This window comes from Oncorhynchus tshawytscha, unplaced genomic scaffold (assembly GCF_018296145.1).
Source record: "Oncorhynchus tshawytscha isolate Ot180627B unplaced genomic scaffold, Otsh_v2.0 Un_contig_12071_pilon_pilon, whole genome shotgun sequence".
Classification (NCBI taxonomy): Eukaryota; Metazoa; Chordata; class Actinopteri; order Salmoniformes; family Salmonidae; genus Oncorhynchus; species Oncorhynchus tshawytscha.
In genome coordinates, this window is record NW_024608713.1 from 64,900 (window position 1) to 76,040 (window position 11,141).

The 11,141-nt window shown below is 44.9% G+C and overlaps 1 pseudogene; it reads left to right on the top strand.

The window, feature by feature from the left end:
• The first annotated feature begins 3,369 nt into the window (after positions 1-3,369).
• Positions 3,370-8,235, top strand: LOC121843750 (annotated as a pseudogene).
• The last annotated feature ends 2,906 nt before the right edge of the window (positions 8,236-11,141 follow it).

Genomic DNA, 11,141 nt, shown 5'->3' on the forward strand with positions numbered 1-11,141 from the left:
TACTACCATACTACCATAGACCATACTACCATAGACCATACTACTATACTACCAAACTACCATAGACCCTACCATACTACCATACTACCATAGACCATACTACCATACTACCATGCTACCATAGACCACACTACCATACTACCATAGACCATACTACCATACTACCATAGACCATACTACCATAGACCATAGTACCATAGACCACACTACCATACTACCATAGACCATACTACCATACTACCATAGAACATACTACCATAGACCATACTACCATACTACCATAGACCATAGTACCATGACCATACTACCATAGACCATACTACCATAGACCATAGACCACACTACCACTACCATAGACCATACTACCATAGACCATACTACCATACTACCATAGACCACACTACCATACTACCATAGACCACACTACCATAGACCATACTATACCATACTACCATAGACCACACTACCATACTACCATACTACCATACTACCATAGACCATACTACCATACTACCATAGACCATACTACCATAGACCATAGTACCATAGACCATACTACCATGGACCATACTACCATACTACCATAGACCATACTACCATAGACCATGCTACCATACTACCATAGACCATAGTACCATAGACCATACTACCATAGACCATACATACTACCATAGACCACACTACCATACTACCATAGACCATACTACCATAGACCATACTACTATACTACTAGACCATACTACCATACTACCATGGACCATACTTCCATACTACCATAGACCATACTACCATAGACCATACTACCATACTACCATAGACCATACTACCATAGACCATACTACCATAGACCACACTACCATACTACCATAGACCATACTACCATACTAGCATAGGCCATACTACCATACTACATACTACCATAGACCATACTACCATAGACCATACTACATAGACCATATACATAGACCATACTACCATACTACTATAGACCATACTACCATAGACCATACTACCATACATATACCATACTACCATAGACCATATACTAGACCATACTACCATACTACCATACTACCATAGACCATACTACCATATCATAGACCATACTATCATATCATACTACCATACTACCACAGACCATACTACCATACTACCATGCTACCATGCTACCATGCTGCCATAGACCACACTACCATACTACCATACTACCATAGACCATACTGCCATACTACCATACTACCATAGACCACATGTACATACTCCCATAGACCATACTACCATACTACCATACTACCATAGACCATAGACCATACTAGCATACTACTATTCTACCATACTACCATAGACCATACTACCATAGACCACCATCCTACCATACTACCATACTACCATAGAACATATGATTTTCAAACATGTATCTCCTTGTCCATAAGACAATTTTATCATCCATCAAATTTTATCAAATGAGATCCATCTATCTCTCTGTTCTCTCAACCAATCTCTCTCCAAACAGATGTTACCTCTAAGCACTGATCTAGGATCAAATGTCCCCACCCCAACACCAGTGTGTTGAGACATCTGTGAATGTACTGTAATGTTTTTAAAATGGTATAAACTGCCTTAATTTTGTTGGACCCCAGGAAGAGGAACTAATGGAGATCCATAATAAACCCCAGGTTAGCTGCTGCCTTGGCAGGAACTAATTGGTATCCATAATAAACCCCAGGAAGAGAAGCTGCTGCCTTGGGAGGAACTAATTGGGATCCATAATAAACCCCAGGAAGAGTAGCTGCTGCCTTGGGAGGAACTAATTGGTATCCATAATAAACCCCAGAAGGAAGATTGGTATCCATAATAGCTGCTGCCTTGGAGGAACTAATGGGGATCCATAATAAACCCCAGGAAGAGAAGCTGCTGCCTTGGGAGGAATCCTAATTGGGATCCATAATAAACCCCAGGAAGAGAAGCTGCTGCCTTGGGGATTGGTATCCATAATAAACCCCAGGAAGAGAAGCTGCTGCCTTGGCAGGAACTAATTGGTATCCATAATAAACCCCAGGAAGAGTATCTGCTGCCTTGGGAGGAACTAACTGGTATCCATAATAAACCCCAGGAAGAGTAGCTGCTGCCTTGGGAGGAACTAAGTGGGATCCATAATAAACCCCAGGAAGAGTAGCTGCTGCCTTGGCAGGAACTAATGGGGATCCATAATAAACCCCAGGAAGAGTAGCTGCTGCCTTGGGAGGAACTAATGGGGATCCATAATAAATACAATTACAAATACCAATCATAACCTTTAGCTTAGATCTAGGATTTAGGGCTGTATTCACAACGCATCTCAAAGTAGTGCTGATCTAGGATCAGTTTTCCTGTTAGATCATAATAAATAAGATTAGATGGACGGGGGACCTGATCCTAGATCAGCACGCTTTATGAATATGGGCCCAGGTTTCTATTGGACACCTGGCTTTCCAGTGGCAGTGAAACAGAAATGGTAGAACCAAGGATGAATAGAACTGATGAGAAGGAATAAGGACTTCATGTATAGTGGAGGAAATGACAGTGTTCCATGAAAACACGTTCCTGATAACAACAGGTCCAAAATGTTGTCCTATATTCATATTGTATTTTTTATTTGTTTTTAATCCCAGGCCCTCGTCCCCACAGGAGGCATTTTGCCTTTTGGTAGGCCATCATTGTAAATAAGAATTTGTTCTTAACTGACTTGCCTAGTTAAATAAAGGTTAAAAATAAATAAATAAATTTTAAAAACGTACAAAATTAATAACATTTAAAAACTTCACAGAGAGACCTGTGCATCATGACAACACTTCAATCACCAACTACCATACATATCTCTGTACTCATGCAGTATTTACATCTCTCTCTCTCTCTCTCTCTCTCTCTCTCTCTCTCTCTCTCTCTTTGATGATGGGGGGATTTCTATTCTTCCCTGGCTGTGAGCTCAGCGGGTTTCTCTCTGTCACTCTAATCCCCCCTCTCTGGGCGCCAGCATATAAAAGGTTCGGGAGGGCCCTCTCCTCTCACACACTGACCGCCTGAGCCACTCCTGTACCCACACACTGAGCAGAGGTAAGAGACGGGCACACAGAGATACAGAGAGATGGGGGAAGAGGGAAAATGGGGATGAGAGAGGGATAGATTAGGTATCTCAAACGTCAAATTCAAATATAGGTCACTCTAAATGGCATCCTAGTAACTAGAAAGAACACATAAATAACTTATATTTCTTAATTGACGTGTTTTACCGAGTTCCACAGGGATTGTTTAATGAATCTGTAGGTTCTTGTTTTCTATAATATCTGGTTGACTCTTTTACATTGGAGATTCATTGACTCTTAAGTGGACATGGTTTACATGGGCAAACAACAACAACAAACTCTTCATTTCTGTTCTTACTGATGTTTGGATCGTAAGGGAACTCGAGGAACATTTTAAAGTGGCCAGTAGGGGTCATGTGGTTAAACCTCATCCAAGATGGCTACTCATATTTTTCTGTTCCGATGATCAATTACAGGCTCTGCTAAGGAGCTAAGGAGTAAAGCAGGGGTACGGTCTACTGTCTAGAACACGTTTGGGTAAAAGTTGTAGACTTCAATGGGATAAAGTGGTAAATGAGCTGTGTCTGTTTCAGCAGCATTAAACTTAGCAGCAGTGTGTTGAACCCTCGTACATTTCTTTACCTCCTTTAATTTCCTTCCCTCTGTCATCCCTCTGTTTTTGTTCCAGTCATCATGTCTGGAGATAAGTCGAAATCTGCTTCCCAGACCGACGGCAAGGCCGCCCAGGGAAGAGATCTGAGATGGGCATGAACGCCTACAAGGTAACACACCTGCATGCATACACACACACACACACACACACACACACACACACACACACACACACACACACACACACACACACACACACACACACACACACACACACACACACACACGCATACACACCCACACACACACACACCCACACACACACACACACACACACACACACACACACACACACACACACACACACACACACACACACACACACATACACACACACATTCACACATTCACACATACACACACAAACACATTCATGCATACACACACACACACACACACGCGTATATATACACACACACATATAATGTACGCATACAAAACCAGATGGCCACACATATATGTTATATAATTGTTGGTACTTTGACACTCGTACGTAACTACTCACACACTGTTTCCACACAATGCCTGTAGTTGCCTGTGGTGGTAAGTCACAGTTGCCATAGCTATGTGTGTGTGGAGGCGTTCTAAGAGAATCACACAAGGACAGTGTCTGTGTCCAAAATGGCCCCCTATTTCCTATGTAGAGCACTACTTTTGACCAGAGCCCAAGTGCACTATATAGGGAATAGGGGACCATTTGCGATTCAAAAAGTGTTTGTTTTGTTACATTACACAGTTCAGCCTCAAAGAAAAAGATGTGAGAATTAAACTAATTTCTCTTTTTCCCAATCTCTTTATCTTTCTCTCTCTCTCTCTCTCTCTCTCTCCTCTCCTCTCTCTTCTCCCTCCTCTCCCTCCCTCCCTCCCTCCCTCCCTCCCCCTCCCCTCCCTCCCTCCCTCCCTCCCTCCCTCCCTCCCTCCCTCCCTCCCTCCCTCCCTCCCTCCCTCCCTCCCTCCCCTCTCCCTCCCTCCCTCCCCTCCCTCCCTCTCCCTCTCCTCCCTCTCCCCCTCTCTCCTCTCTCTCTCTCACCCCTCCCTCCCTCCCTCTCTCTCTCCATCTCAGATGTGCGTCTTCGACCAGGAGAACTTCCAGGGCCGCTGTATGGAGATCACCAATGAGTGCATGAACGTGTGTGACATGGGCATGGACAGGGTCCGCTCCCTGCGTGTCGACTGCGGGCCGTGGTACCAGCCTGTCCCTCGACACACACACACACACACACCTCAACTTCACCAACACACACCTAATTCCCACATGCACTTGTAGTGAAATCTTTTCCTACACTAACGTTACTATGACACACCCATACCTGTTTGTCAATCTAACACAAACTAACATTTATTCCTATCAAATGTTCCTGCAACCATGGTTCTCAATGTGTTCTGCCTCTCTCTCTTCCCCCTCTCCTCCCCCTCCCTTACCCCTCTTCCCCTCTCCCTCCCTCTCTCACTCCCTCTCTCTCCCCTTTCTCCCTCTATCAGTTTCGTGGGTTATGAGCAGATGAACTTCTGTGGTGAGATGTTCATCCTGGAGAAGGGAGAGTACCCCGCTGGGACTCCTGGAGCAACTGTCAGAAGAATGACTACCTGCTGTCCTTCAGGCCGTCCGCATGGTATGTCACACACTCCTCCATTTGTCTCTCCCCATCACTCTGTCCTTCCATCTCTCCAGCACTACATCTCTGTCATTGGCCAGAATACATTTACATGCACGTATCTGATAATCATGTATTTCTGCTGTTAGTAATCATCTCTCTTAACATCCATCCATATTCATCTAGTCATTCATTTATCCATCCATCCATCCATCCATCCATCCATCTACTCATCCATCTACTCATCCATCCATCTATCCATCCATTCATCCATATTCATTCATTCATTCATTCATTCATTCATTCATTCATTCATTTATCCATCCATCTACTCATCCATCCATCAATCCATTCATCCATCCATCCATCCATCTATCCATTCATCCATCCATCCATCCATCCATCCATCCATCCATCCATTAATTTATCCAAATTGATCAGTTCCGCCTGTTATCTATGTTAGTTTTTAACTCCACCCTCTCTCTCCCCACCTCCCTCCCCTCTTCCCCCTCCCCCTCTCTCTCAGGACCCTGAGAAGCACAAGATCTGCCTGTTCGAGGTTGGAGAGTTCAAGGGTCGAAGATGGAGATCATGGATGATGATGTTCCCTCTCTGTTCTCCTACGGATTCACCGATAGGGTCGGCAGCATCATGGTCAGCTGCGGAAGGTGAGTGGTCGCTGCGGCAACAGGACACACCCACATCGCAGACAAACATGCCATTGGTCTATAGGCGAGATAGAGCAGGAAGTGGATGAGACAGTAATGTCATTATGACATAAACAACCAGGCATCACCAAACCTAGATACCTTAGATCGTTTGTAATCTATTGTACAAATTATTCATTCATTTCAAATGGCTGAGTCGTTCCCCGTTTCTATGTAAAATAATAGAATTCCAGAAACTGTTCCTAAAATAGTTTGGAATGACGAAAGTTTCCCAATAGTTTTAATTGTCAGAGGGGTTCCATTTAGAAGATCATTTAATATATAGGTTCTCTGTTTCCTCTGGCTTCCTGTGTCTACATACTTCAAATAGAATCTAGTCTGCCTCTCAAATGGCACCCTATTCCCTTCATATGCAGTATGGGCCCTGGTCAAGTAGTGTACTAAATAGGGACTAGGGCACCATTTGGGACGTATCCCTGAAGATCTGTGATTCACTTTCCGAAAGGCAGCAGGAATGATGTCAGGATGTCTTTCCTGTTTTAAACAGCCTCTTCAGAATCAGAACAAAGGGTTTTATATAGCACAGTTTGTTTGTGTGTGTTCGTTCATGTACATGTGTGTGTGTGTATCTGTGTGCATGTGAGCTTCGTCTCTCCAGTGTATCTGCACAGTGAGGGAGGAGATTGGTCCAGTTCCTTCATAGATGTGTTTGGCCCACAGTGAGTAGACAGGTTCCCTCTGGTTGAAACATCAAACGGACAGACAGGTACCTGTGGCACTACAGGCAAAACGTGACAAACAGATCAATACCTCTATTTAACAAGACATCTCCCTCCTCACAGCTTCCAACTCCCTGCCTGTTCCTCTGATGCTGTCGGCTTCTCATCTTTTCTCTTTGTCTCCATCGGTTCTCGCTTTCTTTTCTACTTTACTCTTCTTTGCTAATTTCTCTACCTCTGTGTCCCTCCTGCCCTCTCTCTCTAACTCACACTATTGATTCTCTCTCTCTGTCTTTATTTCTCGGCCTCTGTTCATCTCTTCTTCATCCTCTCGCTTTCTCCCATCTATGTCCCTCTCTTCCCCCATTCCAGCCCTCATTCACTCAGCTTTTTTCCAACTTCTCCTCTCTCTCCCATCTCTCTCCTCCCTCCATCCCTCCACTCATCCTTCTCCTCTCTCTCCCATCTCTTCCCCATCTATCTCCCTCCCTCCATCCTCCCTCATCCCCCTTGTCCTCTCTCTCCCATCTCTCCATCTATCTCTCTCCTCCATCCCTCCCACTCATCCCCCTTCTCCTCTCTCCCCATCTCTTCCCCATCTATCTCTCTCCCTCCATCCCTCCACTCATCCCCCTTCTCCTCTCTCCCATCTCTTCCCATCTATCTCCCTCCTCCATCCCTCCTCATCCCCCTTGTCCTCTCTCTCCCATCTCTCTCCATCTCTCTCCCTCCATCCCTCCCTCATCCCCCTTGTCCTCTCTCTCCCATCTCTCGCCCATCTATCTCTCTCCCACCATCCCTCCACTCATCCCTTCTCCTCTCTCTCCCATCTCTTCCCATCTATCTCCCTCCCTCCATCCCTCCACTCATCCCCTTGTCCTCTCTCTCCCATCTCTCTCCCATCTATCTCTCTCCCTCCATCCCTCCACTCATCCCCCTTGTCCTCTCTCTCCCATCTCTCTCCCATCTATCTCTCTCCCACCATCCTCCACTCATCCCCTTCTCCTCTCTCTCCCATCTCTCTCCCATCTATCTCCATCCCTCCACTCATCCCTTCTCCTCTCTCTCCATCTCTTCCCATCTATCTCCCTCCTCCATCCCTCCACTCACCCCCTTGTCCTCTCTCTCCCATCTCTCTCCCATCTATCTCTCTCCCTCCATCCCTCCCTCATCCCCCTTCTCCTCTCTCTCCCATCTCTCTCTCCCATCTATCTCCCTCCCTCCATCCCTCCACTCATCCCCCTTCTCCTCTCTCTCCCATCTCTCTCCCATCTATCTCCCTCCCTCCATCCCTCCACTCATCCCCCTTGTCCTCTGCTGTTTTCTTCCAGCTGGGTGGGTTACCAGTTCCCTGGATACCGTGGTTCCCAGTACCTCCTGGAGAAGGGTGAGTACCGGCACTTCAACGAGTTCGGTGCCCGGCACCCCCAGTTTCAGTCTGTGAGGCGTATCCGCGACATGCAGTGGCACCAGCACGGCTGCTACACCTTGTCCAGCAAGTGAGGGTCCCAGAGGGCGAAGAGAGTGAGCGGAGGAGAAGCGGAGGAAGGGCACAGTAGAGGAGGAGGAGGAGGAGGAGGGGGAAGGCTAAAAGGGACAGGAAGAAAGCACCCTATCTATAGGAAGATAGAAAGCTCCCTCCATCCCTCCATCCGACCCCTCACCCCCCCGGTGATCCTCTCCGTGGTTAGATCTTTTGTTTTAGAGGGAGGGAGAGAGCGAGGGATGGAGGAGGTACTTGTTTTCCCCCTCTTGAGACGACACCCTCTACCTGTTTGGGAGATGTAAGACTTGTGGCGTACAACCTCCCTGATTGGACAGATACGTCAACACCACGAAACAACAATGGATTCTAAGACTATTGGCGTAAATAAACAACGACAACAACTCACATATCAACAAAGACCAGATGTGGTGGGTTGATAGGTAGACAGCTAGATATTCTCTATATTTCTCTCTCTCTCCCCGTCTCTGTTATTTTCAGACCCCTCCTTCCCCTCTCTCTCTCTTTTCCCCTCGCATAATTTATTTTCATCCAACCATCCTGTTTCTCATCAAACCTAAATTCAGCCCAAAACGAGACGACTAATGTGTCTCCTTTGACTCTGATCTATGGGGTATGGATGTGTGTGTGGGTCTGTTGTCGTGGCTAGAAGAGGGAACGGTATCTAGGGTTCTAGACTCTAGGGTTCTAGACTTCTAGGGTTCTAAGATTCAAGGAAATGTGCTGCGTACCTCTGCCACAGTCACTGTAAAAGCTTGTCCTCAGACCCTGCACCCTCTTCTATCCTAACCCAAATAAAGAGACTAAACCTGACCTGATTTCACCTCTCGATTCTTCATTTAATCAAATGTTTCTCTTGTGGCGGTGATTGTGTGACAGAGGAGATCCAGCAACTCTTAGAGGACAGTGGAAGTTAATAAGAAAGCTTCTTAATGGTTAAAAGCAAAACCAACGTGTTTCGTGTCTTGGACTTCATCAGGTTTTAGACAGAACAAATAATGAGCCTTTTATACATTGATTGTGTGATATCATGGCAGCAATAGCAGTGGAGGGGTTCTTCATATAGCTACAGTCTAGTTAGAATACAGTGAAGGGGTTCTTCATATAGCTACAGTCTAGTTAGAATACAGTGGAGGGGTTCTTCATATAGCTACAGTCTAGTTAGAATACAGTGGAGGGTTCTTCATATAGCTACAGTCTAGTTAGAATACAGTGGAGGGGTTCTTCATATAGCTACAGTCTAGTTAGAATACAGTGGAGGGTTCTTCATATAGCTACAGATCTAGTTAGAATACAGTGGAGGGGTTCTTCATATAGCTACAGTCTAGTTAGAATACAGTGAAGGGGTTCTTCATATAGCTGGACAGTCTAGTTAGAATACAGTGGAGGGTTCTTCATATAGCTACAGTCTAGTTAGAATACAGTGGAGGGTTCTTCATATAGCTACAGTCTAGTTAGAATACAGTGGAGGGTTCTTCATATAGCTACAGTCTAGTTAGAATACAGTGGAGGGGTTCTTCATATAGCTACAGTCTAGTTAGAATACAGTGGAGGGGTTCTTCATATAGCTACAGTCTAGTTAGAATACAGTGGAGGGTTCTTCATATAGCTACAGTCTAGTTAGAATACAGTGGAGGGGTTCTTCATATAGCTACAGTCTAGTTAGAATACAGTGGAGGGGTTCTTCATATAGCTACAGTCTAGTTAGAATACAGTGGAGGGGTTCTTCATATAGCTACAGTCTAGTTAGAATACAGTGGAGGGCTTCTTCATATAGCTACAGTCTAGTTAGAATACAGTGGAGGGGTTTCATATAGCTACAGTCTAGTTAGAATACAGTGGAGGGCTTCTTCATATAGCTACAGTCTAGTTAGGAATACAGTGGAGGGGTTCTTCATATAGCTACAGTCTAGTTAGAATACAGTGGAGGGCTTCTTCATATAGCTACAGTCTAGTTAGAATACAGTGGAGGGGTTCTTCATATAGCTACAGTCTAGTTAGAATACAGTGGAGGGGTTCTTCATATAGCTACAGTCTAGTTAGAATACAGTGGATGGGTTCTTCATATAGCTACAGTCTAGTTAGAATACAGTGGAGGGGTTCTTCATATAGCTACAGTCTAGTTAGAATACAGTGGAGGGGTTCTTCATATAGCTACAGTCTAGTTAGAATACAGTGGATGGGTTCTTCATATAGCTACAGTCTAGTTAGAATACAGTGGAGGGCTTCTTCATATAGCTACAGTCTAGTTAGAATACAGTGGAGGGGTTCTTCATATAGCTACAGTCTAGTTAGAATACAGTGGAGGGGTTCTTCATATAGCTACAGTCTAGTTAGAATACAGTGGAGGGGTTCTTCATATAGCTACAGTCTAGTTAGAATACAGTGGAGGGGTTCTTCATATAGCTACAGTCTAGTTAGAATACAGTGGAGGGGTTCTTCATATAGCTACAGTCTAGTTAGAATACAGTGGAGGGGTTCTTCATATAGCTACAGTCTAGTTAGAATACAGTGGAGGGGTTCTTCATATAGCTACAGTCTAGTTAGAATACAGTGGAGGGGTTCTTCATGAAAACGTTAACAGCCCTGTGTTGGACTGACACAATAACACAGACAAATATGTTCTAGGCGGGTAATGAACCCCGGTCTGCCGCTGTAGAAACCAACGTGTAAACCATCAGATCAAGAGGAAATCCTTTGTTGACCAAGGGCCACATGAAATCCCCATGCAGGGCTTGCTACCTCCTCACGTTACCTTGAACAATCATGACCGACTTATGTCCACTGCTCATACGCAGGTCAGAAACGATCAAATCAAACTTTATTTGTAAAGTTATTTCTTTACAAAATGCAGTTCAAAGTGCTGAGCAAGTAAAATAATAAACGGGGAGAAAGAAAAAACACCAAAATAATGTACAGAA